Source organism: Canis lupus, chromosome 4, assembly GCF_048164855.1.
Source record: "Canis lupus baileyi chromosome 4, mCanLup2.hap1, whole genome shotgun sequence".
In the NCBI taxonomy this organism is placed as follows: domain Eukaryota; kingdom Metazoa; phylum Chordata; class Mammalia; order Carnivora; family Canidae; genus Canis; species Canis lupus.
Genome location: NC_132841.1, coordinates 26,385,442 through 26,400,817, shown reverse-complemented (window position 1 = coordinate 26,400,817; position 15,376 = coordinate 26,385,442). Strand labels below are relative to the sequence as shown.

The window sequence follows — 15,376 nt, the reverse complement described above, 5'->3', positions numbered from 1 at the left end:
CCTTGGCTTCTGTACTTTAACACGGTGACCATAAAAAAGCCTTTATGGGCGTGTGTACCATCTCACCCTGCCACGGACACACATTTCAGTGTTAGTGCCTCTCGGGTCAACTCGAGAAAGGCAGCAAGTGACGCAGATGAGTGCCACCATGGGTTGCAGGGTGATGTGGGCACAGAAGCCTCACAGGAAAGGGATGGTTGCCTCTGCTTAGGGACTGCAGGACTAGAGGGAGAAGAACAGACTAGTCAGAACAAGAAGGGAGAAAATGCACCTGGTGGAACCTGGAGAGGCCTCTGAACCTCTTGGAAGACACACCAAAAGTAAACTTAGGTCTATGCTTACACTGGCCTGAGGATGAGGGCCAACTGGGCCCTTGGCCACGGATGCCAGAAGTTTATTATCCCCGGTTCCTCCCAAAGAAACACTGTGGCTTGGCAGGGGCTCTGACTACCCCCCGCCACAATCTGCAGAAGAATGAACAGACACACAGAGCAACGGTCCCATGAACTGAAGTCTGAGGTTAATGCTAAGAAAAAAATCTAATAAAGCAAGAAGGCATATAACTTGCTCTCTGGACCAAGTAGGTCAATGAAAATCCCCTTCCAAGCCATGCCCACCAACAGGAAGTGGGGAAATGGATGATCATCAATAACCAGTGCTGAGAGAAGATGAGGCTACACCACTGTTCTGGTCTCATCTTCCTGGGCACACAGTCTCCCTTCAAGAAAGTGGGGCTTGCTCTTACCAGTGAAATGTGGAAGGAAGTGAGGTCGTACCACCCTGGGGCTGAGCAGTTAAGAGTTTGGTGTGTCCCCTCCATGTTCTCTCTCCTTATCTACTAGAAGAAGTGAGAGGACCCCAGGAACAGAGCAAAGGGAAGGCACCAAAGACAAAGGGTTCTTGGGCCACTGAGTAATGTCGGGAAAGGGCTCTCCTTTCCCACCTCACTCCCTCTCATACACACCCACACCCTCTACTTTAGACTTGAGAGCAGTAAACAGATTTCTATCATGTCAAGCCACTAAGATTTGGGGGCTGGTTTTAATAGCCATTAGTCTTCTCTGGCTAATAGAATAATTCAAACTTCATTAGCATCTGGTTTGAGATCTATATTGGTTATGTTTATTTGTATAGCAGATCCACCCTCCTGATTATGCTGGGCTCTGATTCATGTTAATATTTAGTTTGTATTCTCTCAGTTGGATCATTGAGTCTGGGATAAAAATTTCACCATGGAAAATCTTCAATATGGAAAAGCCACTAGTAAATATTCACAAGCTGACCCCACTTCCTGGTCCATGAACAGGCCCACTCCCTCGCACTTTCCAGTTCTTTCTGGTCTCTCTTGCAATGCACAGAACACACTCATGGAGCCCACTAATTTTACAGACATGTTAGGTCAGCTAGAGCTTTACCAATAAGAAAAAAAAAAGATGTGAACATAAATACACATATCAGGCAAATAAGGGAGCAAAAGGGAACATATTTTGCAAGGGGATAAATATGAATTTCAATCAACGGAACAAGATGTTATCTGCTCTCCTGTCTGAGACTGCAAATTAAAAATGCTTGTTTCAAAGAAAAGATTGTATACAGTTTATTCAGGATGCTTATCTATCATAGAATTAGTAAAGAGTAAACCAGAGACTGACTTACGCTGGAGGGATAGGTAGAAAAAGGCAAAGGCACTTAAAAAAAAATCCAGGGCACCTGGGTGGCTCAGTGGTTGAGTGTCTGCCTTTGGCTCAGGGCATGATCCCAGGGTCCATGGATCAGAGTTCTGCATCGGGCTCCCTGCGGGCGGCCTGCTTCTCCCTCTGCCTATGTCTCTGCCTCTCTCTCTTTGTATCTCTCATGAATAAATAAAATCTTTTAAAAAAAAAAATCCAGCATTCCAGCATCCTGAATGCTGGAGGACCCCAGAAGGCATACTTGGCTTGACTGGAGCCTGGACATGCATTCCTAGAGAGATCATGAGTGAGTGGCACCTGCAATGACAAAGTCCATTTCTTGAAGCAGACACAACATACTAAGAGATCTGATGGCCCACCTAGAAGATCAGTAGCAGGTAGCATGGTCTCATTCTGGAGTTAGGGAAACCAATCCCGATTAACAAATTGTCTCACATTGCTAAGTATTTACTGAGTATCTACGAAGACCACTTGAGAACCTGTGGGAGAAACAGAATATGGCTCTTTCAGTGCTGAAAGGACTCTTCGAGATCATCTGTCATTTCTAAGCTGTGAATCTTTGCTTCAACTCTCAACCTCAGTTTCTTCATCTGAAGCTAATAGATGCAAAGCACTTAGCACATGTGAGCCGAACAATTTATTTTAGCTGTCACCAGAACAGTAACCATCCTGGAGAGCTCAACTGCACGTGAGTGCAGTGTTGGACGGAGGGATGGAAGTAACCAGGGTCACCTTCCTGACTCCCACAAAAGGAAGACAGAGGGTCAATTAAGGGAGTTTCCAGCCTCCCACCACACTCAGCAGCACTCGGTTTGGGGCTATTCTACATACTGGAGTTCAACATAACCTATCATTTAACTGAAGGGTCCTTTTGCTTGGCAGGAAAAAAAAAGTTTAAGAAACACTAGTTTAATCCCCTTCACCACACCCCACCCTTTTTTTAACCACTGGGGAAACTAGAGGTTGAAAAACAAAAGTAAACGTATGTGTTCGGACTCCCAGTTATCTTTTCGTTGAGCCAGGCTGGAGGCTGGGGATGAACCAGGTTTCTTCTTCCAGCCAAGCCTGCAGCTCTAGTGTCCAGAACTCAAGGCTGGCTAAAGGCCATCTCTGGAAACCCTGCCACTGCAGGGAAGACAGAGGTGGTACCCATTGCCTCTTTCTCCTGGGGTGCAAACATTCCCTCTCACCCAAACCAATTATGAGCACCTCCCCTCCTATCTGCTGTGTTAGATGGGGCTGTCTCCATGCCAAAGGCACTGCTCAGGCAAGCTCCAGAACTGATTCATGGTACCAGGATAATGACAGTCGTGATCATAGTTTAATTACAATAACAGTAAACCAGCATTGGTTGAGCATCTACTTCTTGCCAGACACTATGCTAAGCACTTTACATCCATTATTTCATGTAAACTTCAGGACCATTCTGAAGCAAGGCACTATTATTAATTCCATTTTACAGAGAAGGAAGCTGAGGCCCATAGAGTAGTAAGTGGGTACACTCACCCAGCTGTCAAGTTTGAAGCCAGAGTCTGACCCCAGGCAGTTTGGCTTCATTTCCCATCCTCTTTACCAGTCCATGTGCTGTTTCCCAATCTCACACCCACACTGGCAAGGAGAAGTAAACACCATGGCCAGTCAAGGATAGCTGCATTTTTTTTTTTTTTGAAGATTTAATTTATTTGACAAAAAGACAGCACAAGCAGGGGGAGCAGCCGGCAGAGGGAGAGGGAGAAGCAGCTTCCCGCAGAGCAGGGCTAGGGAGCCTGATGCAGGACTCGATCCTGGGACCCAAGGATCACCGCCTGAGCTGAAGGCAGACACTTAACTGACTGAACCACCGAGGTGCCCCAAGAATAGCTGCATTTTAGAACAAGGTAAATACCTCGGTAGTATGAAGACATGTGGGGTAGGAACTACACATGTCAAGCAAACTGGATGCAAAAACAAACTGTCAGTGCTTCTGATCCACCCAGAAAAAACTGCCAAGAAGAGGAGACTTAAGGAAATGTCTAGATTTCCTTGTCCAGGTCATGCCCATCACCATCCTTCCTTCTAGGCTCCAGGTTCCCATTTCCCACATGATCCTGCTTCACACAGCACACAGTAGGTGCTCAACTATTCCCCTCTCCCTGGCTGCTTTAGGAGGCAAACCCACAGTGTTCCTTGGGGTTCATCTTCCCCCAACCAACTCAATCCCCTCTCAGGCTTCTGAAAGAATTCACAGGAGGTCACAACCCTGTTAATACTTAGCCAACTTACCCCATCGTCCCTCCCCTATTTTCATTTCCCCCATTATGCCTGGATCAGTTTCCTCACCCTGTGCTAATTCCTCTCCCTCTCCAGCGTTTATACCCTTCAGATGTTTGCAGGCTATTATCATGTACCCACTTAGTCAAGCAGCACACATTAAGTTCTTTTCATCTTCCCTCATAAATCAATCCCTTAATCCCTCCAAGCCCTTTAATCGTGCTAGCTGCTCCTCTCTGAACTCCGTCCAGTTTCTCCAAGTCTCTGATAATGTTGTGACATGAGGCTGGATGCACAGCTCCAGCTGCTGACTCTCCAAGCTCCCTGAGTGTCAAGGAGCGCCATGCACGCACAGGGCTCCATCTGGGAGAATGGACACCTTGCCTTACCACCCCTAGCACCCCCCCTGCATCCCTATCATTGCAAAGGGACTGTGGTTATCCAGAGATGCAGAGAGCTCTCAAGCATTTGGGTGCCATGCAGAATTTAAAAGGAGGGGGAGAAAAACCTGCAGGAAGTTTTACAGCCCCATAAGATTTTCACTAGCTATTCCCACACACTCCCTAAGAACAGATAATGCCTCTGAGATCAAGGAGGATTTAGGAGCCCAGAAAAAGGCCATTTTGAATCCTTAGGCCATAATAAGCAAATTACAACCAAATGGAGATACCACTACACACCCACCAGAATGGCTATAATCAAAAGGTCTGACAACACCAAATGCTGGCAAGGATGTAGAGCAACACAGAACACTATGGGTCAGAGTGAAAACGGAACGACCACTTTGGGACAAGGTCTGGCAATTTCCTTTAAAATTAAACTTACACCTAACCTTAGGTCCCCAAAATTCTACTCCTAGGTACTTAAGAAAAATGAAAATATGTGCACAAAGGGTTGTATACAAATATCCACAGCAGCTTATTAACTAGTACCAGATAACAGCTCAGCAGACATCCAACAGAACGGATGAACTACAGTATATGGACACGTCGGAAGCCCGCTCAACAAGGAAAAAGAAACAAAGTACTGATAAACACAACATGGGTGACTCCCCAACATGCTGTGCTAATGAAAGATCCACAGAAAGCATACTATATGATTCTAATTATATGAAGTCCTAAAATAGTCACATCAGGCTATGACAAAAAACATGAGTGATTACTTCTGGGGCAAAAGAATCTGGGAAGGGTCACCAGGGCACTTTCTGGGGGAAAGTCAAGTTTTTCATTTTGATTGGAGTTTGAATTACATAGATGCATGCTTTTATCAAAACTCACAGACATGGCACACTCAGGGTTTGTCCATTTCTCTAAAGAAAAAATAAACTAATACCGAACTCTGGCAAGTGATACGATGCTGAGTGTTTAGGGTGAAGGGTATTGACGTCTGCAACTTATAATGAAATGCACCACGAAATAAGATGGATTGATGAATGGATAGAAGTCGAATAAAGCCAGCAGAGTAAAATGGTAACAGCAGAACCTGAATACCACTTTGATGTCAGGTATATGCATGTTCACTATACAATTCTTTCAACTTCTCCATACAGTTGAAATTTTTCTTAATAAAAAGTTGGAGGGAGGGGAAAAAAAAAACTGACTCTTTCCATTCATGACTTCTTGTAGACCTTGGAGCCATGAAAGCCACACTGATGTGCAACAGGATTTTTATATTTCAGGCACTATCTCAACCTCTTGTTTCTCATTTTAGGTGTGGTCTCCTCACCATTCCCCACCCATACATCTGTCCTCCCATCATTTTAGTATCTACATTCATTTTTTAAAAATCAACATATTAATAGTTCATCCAGGGATTCCTATTACAGGATTCCTGAGGGGTAAGGAGCAGGTCAGGAAAAATGAAGTCCACAGATCACTCGCAATTTTGTGAAAAATTCTATACACATGCATATGTGCATTTCTTTGAAAAGAGGATCCATAGCTCTCATTAGATTCTTGTAGAAGTCTGGGGCCCAGGAAGACTCAAAACAAAACTGGAAGACCTCTTCAATGGCACTTTCAAAAGCGTGTTTAGGGCAGGTAATGCTTCCAATTTAGAAACCATCTGCATTTTGGAACACCTGTGTTTTTCATTATCAAAGTGCCTTTTCATTGTGTACTCCTCTCATGTAAAGAGAAAAAGAGACTGCTTGAAAGTAGTCATGTGAGAGGCTATGCCCCTGAACATTTCTAGGTACATACAGCAAAATTAGGGTTATTCAATGCAACATATTCAATTGTTACATACACTGTTCAATTTTTTTAAAGCTTTTGATCATAAAACAAATATTTATTAAGCACTTGGCAGAGTGAATTGCATAAAAAGGAATGTACCTTTTACTGAGGACCTACTATGTGCCTAGTACGTTACATATGTTCTCTTTAAATTCTTTTCTCCATTGAGTTGTCTCTCAATAGCCCTGTTTCATATTTTAAAAAGAACAAAAAGGAGAACCGGGCCTAAAATTATCCCCTAAAAGTCACACAGGAAGAGAATTTGAACCCAGATCTCCAGGGCTCCAAAGTCCAGTCCTTCAAAGGCTTTCCAAGCAAGAACTTCAGCTATTATACTCATAGCTCCTAGAATTTGGCGTACTCTTCTATATTTCAAGTACTCTGCCCCCACAGACTTTAAAAGCTCTCCAAAAATTATCCAGAAATGAAAGCATTCCAGAATGCAAAACCTATCACCCAGACCACCGTTTGTCTTCAGAGGTGGCATAACTCTTTCCTCATATTACATGTCCCAGGACCTGGTTTGGAAGACTCCATTGCTGATGGGCTGGGGTATAAGAAGGGACACAGCAATGTCACCAGCATCATCACCCCACCTCAAAGCACCTTTGTGCTCAATGAAGAGGGGCTACATTTCAGGGGCTTGGGGACCACAACAAACATCACTGTCTCGGTTTGCAACAACTGAGACTAAAAGAGCCAACTTACCCTGAGGCCTCACCTTCATCTTTTATCTGGAAATTCTTTCATGCAGTCTATTTATGGGAAGGAGAATGTATGACACTGGCCTTGACTTCCATATTCTGGGGATTTCTCTGGGGTAGAGAGCACTCCATTCCACAAGCCACAGGGCTCTGGACCTCAAGGGGGTTGCCCTCTGGCCCAGATGCCTGCAGGTCTAGAGAACAATGACAGTTGTGATCCCAGGAAGGGTAAAAAGACAGCTCAGAGGCTTCCAAGAACCACTCTGAAAACTCTCTGGCCACCTTTCCTTCTTGATGTTTCAACTGAATAAAAATGTTACAAGGCATAAAGACTCGGCATTCAAGAAAAGGCTTCCTCCTAATATTGATAGCAGGGTAAAACAATCAAAAGATACAATGAAAGGGAAAAGAAGTGCTAGAAGGTCAATCTGGGGTATGTATGGAATCGGGGAGGGGCATTCCAACTCCAGCTCCAGTGCACTTGGGGAATGGGGTACAGGTGGAGACAGATGAATGAATTAATATGCCCCATGGCAGAGTTTACAGGTAACCTATCCCAATATCCATTCTCCCTTCTCCCTCAGGAACAGCACCTCAAATTTTAGAAGGACATATTGCCATGAAGTCAAAGACTAATTCTCTGCCTCCTTTGCAGCTAAGTGTGGCCTTACATCTAGATTGCTGCATGGAACTTGTAAAATAAATTCCTAAGAAGGAGGGAATGTCCTCCTTTGCCTTTCTTCTGGTTGTCAGGCTGGTATGTGGATCCGATGTCTGGACTATGTCCATCTTAAACCATGAGGTTTAGTCCAAGAAACCAATCCCTTGAGATAGCAGAGTAGAAAGATGGAAGGAGCCTGAATCCCTGTTAATTCTACAAAGCCACTATATCAGCCCTAGGTTGTCAGCCCTGTACAGTAAGAGAGAGAAATAAATGTGAACCTTATATAACATGCTGGTAATTGGGATTATCTATGCTATGCAACTGAACCTAATCCTAACTGATATAGGTGGCTCAATAAATCTCTTTAAGAAGTTGTTTTCAACAACTGGTAGCAAAAGTACCACACCCTAATCACAGCTCTTGTGGGAAAGCCCATAAGTAAAAGACCACCCTTTTCGAGCTACTAAATCAAATCCATCATTTCAATCAAAGCCACCAATTCAGGGCATTGATACCGTACAGGAGAGGTGAGGCACACGTAAGTTCATAATTAATTAGGACACAGAAACCCCACCCCACAGCAAGTGAACTCTAAAAATGCTTGCTTCTAGGGACGCCTGGGTGGCTCAGCGGTTTGGCACCTGCCTTCGGACCAGGGCATGATCCTGGAGACCCAGAACTGAGTCCCACGTCGGGCTCCCTGCATGGAGCCTGCTTCTCTCGCTCTCTCTCTCTGTGTCTCTGCCTCTGTGTACCTCTCATTAATAAATAAGAAGCATTTTCTTAAAAAACGATTTTAAGAAAAATTTAAAGAGAAAGATGAAGCTTTAAACATGTGAATTTCAAACTAGCCTGCCAGAGTCTCAAGACTAGAAGCTACATAATGAGACAATAGGGAATAAGACATAGGAAATGGTGACTGATCTTTCCAGGTGCTCTTCCCCACTCAGTTTTGACTGAGTGACACTAAAATTTCTGAGTTGAGACCTGCACCATGCACCCATGAAGATGTTTTATCACACATATAATTCCAAGGCGAGCAGGAAGTTACCCAACAGCAGGGAAGAGGAGGCTACAGGTCTAGGAGGCACCAAATTTCAAGGACATGACGTAACCATCTCCACCAAGAGAATGGACATTTTCTATTACAACTATTTTCTATTTTTCTATTACATCTCCAGCAGTGGCAGTTTCTTCGGTGGCCTCTTCAGAGGAGTGAGCTTCAGAGAATGCCTACCTCAGCTGCATTGTCAAGTCTAGGGTCCTGAGAGGACACCCCTCCAACACACAAGGATTCTCAGGTGCTCTCTGGGCTTCCCACTTCCCACCTACCCATTCTGATTTGTTGACCTAAATATACATACCCACACCCCAATCTTGGGACTCCACAATCCTCGTTTTACTCCCCAGGCCTCTTCCCAGAGATCCCTAAGGGCCAAGATTTCTGAGATTCTTACTAATAGTAAAGTTTTCCATGAACTTCCGAACTCTGGAGGACTCATTCTCCAAGAACATCCAAATGAAAAGGGAAATCCATCTTTTAGGATCTCAGAGGTTGGGTTTTGGTGATAAAGTTTTAAATTGCTGTCCATTATTAATGTTAAACTCACAGCAGTCAGCCCTGAGATCTGCAATTATAACAATTCATAAAAACAGCCCCTTTGTTAGTTGCACTTGAAGAGCTTTTGAAATATAATTGCAATGCGGTGCAAAGTAAAATAAAAATTCAGATTTTCTTTTACCGAGGCCATGAACAATACTGTCCTTTTTACAGCAGCGGAAAGCCTCAAGACATCCGTTATATTCCTTCAATGAGCTTTGTTCAATAAATGCTAAGCCTTGAAGCTTTTAAATGTATTAAAGTGATTATGATATCATCACTCCAAAGGCACTTCAATAGAACATTAAGACAGAAACAATTTTCTTCCACACAAACGGTGTAACAGTAACAAAAAGTTGATTAAATGCACATTGTATCAAAAATATTTTCAGTATTTATAGACATATGTAGATAACATTAACTGTAACCCACACCATGGGCAGGAAAGAAAAGGGTAAATAATAAAAGCATTAGGAAGAGAGCAAATTTTAACAATAAATCTTCAAAACTTAAACTGTAGCTTGACTATGACTTGGCTTTTGGATTTACAGTGGAAGTCACAGTACATAAAAAAAGAGTAAGTCTCAAAATTAATAAATACTAGAGAGGAACAAGTCCTTGTTTGCTTTTCTAGTGAACCCAAACAAATTCCCCACTCACACATGCCATACTTCCCTAAATGCCTCTATGTGACTGGCAGGAAATGTGAATCCATTCACAATGTCACCTAACATACACCAAACAGGTGAGGACTCTGCAAGGGGCAGGTGCCTAATGCGTCCCACCAGGAGGCATGGAAAGGGTAGGAAGAAGGCCAAGAGGTGGGTTCAGAACAAAACGGCAAGATGTTAAGTTTCTCTTTGTTGCAGACTCATTACAGAATGCTCTTAGCACAGATAAGGGGATTATGAATTCACATGTGAATTTATCCCCTATTAAACTTTCAGCAAAAGGGTCAGTTGGCTGGAATAGCAAAGCCAAGGCACCATGGTCACATGCCAAAGTAGGAACGACTTGTAGGCTCTCCTGACACATGAAAGTAAGAAAAAAGGAACGTTTCAACCCTTTGAGTGCATTCAGACGTAACATTGACATCTGTGTGTTCAGTCCTGTGTCCTGTTATTTTGCTCAGCTTTATCTTGAGGGCATGTTCCCAAGCCATTTAAAACTTGATATATCCTTTCTAATGGATGTACTGTATGGTGTTGGGTGCTTATTTTTGGTAGTAGCTACTTATGTAGGAAGGTTATCTATCCTATGCTTATCGTATTTTGTTCAATTATTTACCAGAAGGTCTTTCTGCCTCCTAAGTTTGTTTATGGGGTGGGGTGTTTTTAAAATAAGGTGAAGGATTCTAACATCTTAGAATTAAGGAGAAAAGTATTCTGAGGACCCGGCGGCAGGACATGGGGGCTGGGGGAGTTGGAGAGGGACTCTGCCAGGAAAAAGAAAACAAACTCTCAAATCAGCTAAGACCAAATCCCTACATATGACCCCGTACCTTTCAACTTGTCTTACCCCCTAGGCTGAAGCAAGAGCGTGTTTCTCAGTGGAAAACACTCTATAAACAATGCAGACTCCACAAGAAAAGCTACAGACAAGGCCCTTTATTACCCAACTTGAGGCCCTTGTGATTTTCTTTATGGGGAGAGTATCCTTGTCCATCACTTCAAGCACTGCTCCCTAGCCCTGGCAGCTTCTTAAACCAGCCCAGAGAAAGGAACTCATAACAAAGGGCCAAGAAAAATGGAAAATAAAGACCATACAGTGGGTGACAAGTTCCCCCACTCAAGCAACTCTCCAATGCCGTGGGCCAGAATTGATTTTCTATACGACATCAGAAAGGATTACCTCTCCCCCACAATACTGCCCAAGGGGATGGAGTAGAAATCATAATTAATTCAGGCAAATTCAATTCTGTGAGTCCAAGTGACAAATACTTTCCTTACAATATGAAGCACAGTCTCAAAACATCTTAAAACAGTTGGTGGGAGCAATAGCAACACATTCAATGCAATAATGTGCAAAGCTACACAATAAAATGCATGTGACCAAATAATAATTCTTCCAAGTCAGGAAAGAATATTCTTTTAAAAGAATAAATTCAAACTTCAAAGAACATGCATTTCCATTAATAATGTTGACTCTCCTTCCCTCCTGGTGATAGGGAGTAGGGGAGGAGTGGAGGTCAATTTAATTCCTTAACTATCTTGGCTCATTAGGCCAACAAAAATATTCTCTGTGTTAGAGGGAAATGTATTATTGTGCTCCTGATGCAAGGAATCAGATGGGAGAGGTTGCTTCCATAGCCAATGTGACCTAAACCCACAAGAATCTAAAAATACCATCGCAGTCAACTACAAATTACACACCATCAGAGAAGACTTAGCGACACCCATACTTCAAAAACAATCACAACATAGTTTCTTTTCGGCTTCAGAGTTTTGTTTACTTTGGAAGTTTACTCCACTGAATGATAGAGTTATACAGAAAGGAGAACACTGAATCAAGAGGCAGGTATATCCCAATACCTGGTACCAAGTCTGGCACTAAACGATCAGAGGCCCTGGGCCAATTAACACCTCTCTGGAGGCCCTGAGGCTCCTTCTCTCTGAAACAAAATGGTTTATTTGCATGCTTCCATATGCTCTTTCAATTGTAATATTCTACAACTATGGGATTATTTTCCTCTTTCTAAAGAAATTCTGCTTAGAATTACATTTAAATGAGTTTCTGTTCCTTGACCCCCAACAGCTAGGCAGGAGTGAAAACGTGTGGAATAAAAAGGAGAACATTCTGGAATTCACAGAGGGTCATCCCCAAAGCAGAAAATCGGAGGTTGACTATATGTGTGTATCATACATACACATACACAAGCATGCATCTTTTTGGCCAAAATACTTCTCCCTTAATCTTTACATATTTGTTAATATTTATTAAGTGCCCATTAGAGAATGCTTCTGTTTAGCTAACTATATGTGATCAGAAAGAGTGATAAGAGCATGGTTGGTACATGCACCATCTTCAGCATCAGACAACTAATTTTATTCTGCCTCTTTGGGAAGATATAACCTCGCTGAGCCTGTTTCCTCATCTAGAAAATGGGAAAGAATACCTCGTTCATGGAATTATTGTGAGACTCAAATAAGACAATCCACATAAAGCAGACACAGTAATTGCTATAATCACTATTATTTACCACGACTACTTCTATTAATACCCCCATTAGGTTGCTATAAGAACTTAATAAGAACATATATTAAGTACTTAGCACCAGTACCAGGCACACAGTGAAATCTAATAAAGATTGCAGGTACTCATATCTATTACACTATCTACATAGTATTATTATGTTATCAGATAAGCTTATAGCATTTCTCTTTAGTCCAATACTCTTTGTTTTTCCCCCACAAAGGCAATTTTCAATGGAATAGCTCTAGCCCTCAGCACCCCCTCCCAGACACAAAACACAAACCCCCATCCATCAAACTAACCTTCTTGGTGACAACAAAGCTTGGTAAAAGGAGTTAAGGAGTACAGACTGACTTATGTTCCTCCTCTAAAAAGTGAGAAGGCTACAACCAATGAGCTCAGATACCTGCCCAACTCTGGCTTTGCACAACCCTACTTACTCGCTGTCAACCATTCAAAACTGTGAGTAGCACGCACGGCCCACATCTCTCCTGCGAGTCTGAATGAGTGATGACCTCAGATAACCAACCAGAAATCCAAAAGGAAAGCTTCCACATACAACTGTAAGAATTTGTGGGAGATTATTACCAAAAACCGAGGTTGAATCCATTTTCTGGGCTTGGTCTAATTTTGTTCATATTAAACAATGGGTAGATGTTTCTGGGCATTGGTTCACAGATGTAAGAGTTTCTCTCACCACGTCTTTAGTTTCCACTTAGAACAATATTCAGCAACAGTTATTTGATTTCAGTCCTCTACTAGTGAAATTCCTTGTTTGTTTTTCCTAAAAGTTCAAAGGGATTGGCATAGAAAGTTCTGCCCACAATGGGGTGACTGCTGCAAATTAAGATGTCCTAACCGTTTACCCCATGATTGAAGCAGTTCAATAAACAGGTTCTTCTCTGCTCTTTATGAGCCACATTAAATAACAAGTAAGCATGACTCGTTTCTTTGGCTGTAACTTGTGTAATTTATCTTTCTGGGAAAGGTGCACAAGGCCTCAGAGGGAGTCATGTAAGAATTCATGTGAGAACTGAGACAATCCATGACCACAGTCACAGTCTGCTAATTTCTGCTGGTTTTTAGGAGGGGAAAGAAAAGCGTATGTTAAGGGTTAAGGGGGCTCCAGGCCTTTTGAATGGAATAAATTACCGTGCCTCTAGGAAACAAGGCAGATAGCAATTCAGCATCTCCAGTGGGCACCCCTCCTTTCTGTAGACACTGCAGCCCACAGTTCTGTTGCCTCAAGAAGAGCATTGCTGCTGACTCTGGACCTTTAAATAGAAGCATATTCTAGAACCATGGGGACAACAGCAAGATACTGGCCATCTCACACCTGCCACTTTCTTATTCAATGTCTGGCAAGTTGAGTCTCAAAAAAAAAAAAAAATCAATGGGCAAGAGAGAAGAAATGAAGATGACACCGATGCTAACTTTTTATCCCCATTATTTAGTTACTTTATTAGAGTTTTCCTAACTCTTCTGCACAAAGGGAAGGGTAAGTTATAGAAAATGAAGTGGCTTTGTCATCAAAAGCCTTCTCTACACTGGCACACAAACACCTGTCAGTGCAAAAGATGCCTCTTTATCAAGTTTTCATACCTACCAGGAGCCAAGTACACTCTGAGATTTCAGACTATTTTCTTCCAATGTTTTGAAGTCCCTTTCAGTTCACATGAAGGCTAACGATTTCAAAAAGGTAGGGAAAGGAAAGAGTTCTTAAAAAAAAAAAAAAAAAAAAAAAAACCAAGAAAGAAAAAGGAAAAGATATCATGCCATGATTATGAAGTCCTAAAAGCCTTTTAGCTGACAGCATAGGCTTTGTTGAATAGCCTCTAAGAACCTCCACTGAAAGACACAATACAGCGATAAAATAGAGGCAGAGCATCCACAGTTTAGCATCCTCAGCCTCCCAAATTCAGATAGCCCATTTTACAGCAGAAGTCAGATTTCCACCCCAACAGGCCTTTGGACCACTCAAGGTGTGGCATCAAAGAGACACAGGAGTCCAAACAACTGATACATCATTTTCTGCCAACAGAGAAATTAGTTTGTACCACACTCAGCACAAACCTGCAGTTAAAACCAGAACTTCAAAAATAGCAGAAGTGCCTTAAACTCTCATGAGGAGTACCCCCATTTCCCAAGTCTATCTGTCCACTCATGATGCTCTGTCCTCAGTTTCTGCATTGAGTGATGACTGCCAAGCTAACCAAGTCTGCTTTTCCAAGATCTTGCCCCAGTCAGCAGAGTTCAGACTACTCACAGACACTTAGCACTTGGGCATTCAGAGCACTCGCATGGAATAGCACTAGCTTTCAGAGTTGTGGGCAGAGCTACATAAACCTACCTGTTATAATTTCAGTAGCCAGTGAACTTCCTGCCATTCTGCCCTGACCAGCTGCAAGTAAACAGAGAGTGAGGATTGGGAAGAAACCACAACCAAGATTATATTAAATAGGTTCACACATCTCCCACGCATCCCAACATGAAAGCATGATTTCAATAGCACATGCAGTATTTGGCTTGGGTGTGTGAAATACCAGCTTTTGAGTGATGGAGCACTAACCCCTACCTCAGACATACCTTTTCTCTTAAACTATTACACTTGGAGAGTTTCAAGCTCCTGCTCCAGACCCATCCATCTAACAACAGAAAGCACCTCTCAAGCTCCTTTCTGACACAAGCCCATCATTCACCATTTGCTGGTATGCACAGTTTTTGCTGACAAAGCTCCATTACTAGAAAAAGCTCAGTAAGTAAAGCTGATTTGAAATAACTATATATTATATTGAGGCTGGATGAAGAAAACTGATTTGGAGTCTAGAAAATCATCATATAAAGAGGCTCTAGAAAGAACTGCTTAATTATTTAAATACTTTCACTTCCTACAGACCATACATCATTTGATTTATCATCAATGTTCAATATTTGGTAATTTACTGGGGTCATCTGACAAAACAACTCCATATAGCAAGTACATATCAGACACTGTAATTCTTCAGTTGAAATGTCCATGTATCCCTGATTAACGTTCAAAT

The 15,376-nt window shown here is 42.4% G+C and overlaps 1 protein-coding gene across 9 annotated transcripts in view; it reads right to left on the bottom strand.

Moving 5' to 3' along the window:
- Nucleotides 1-15,376, bottom strand: part of LRMDA (leucine rich melanocyte differentiation associated) — a 1,020,248-nt gene that overhangs the window by 950,577 nt on the left and 54,295 nt on the right. The window lies entirely within an intron of this gene.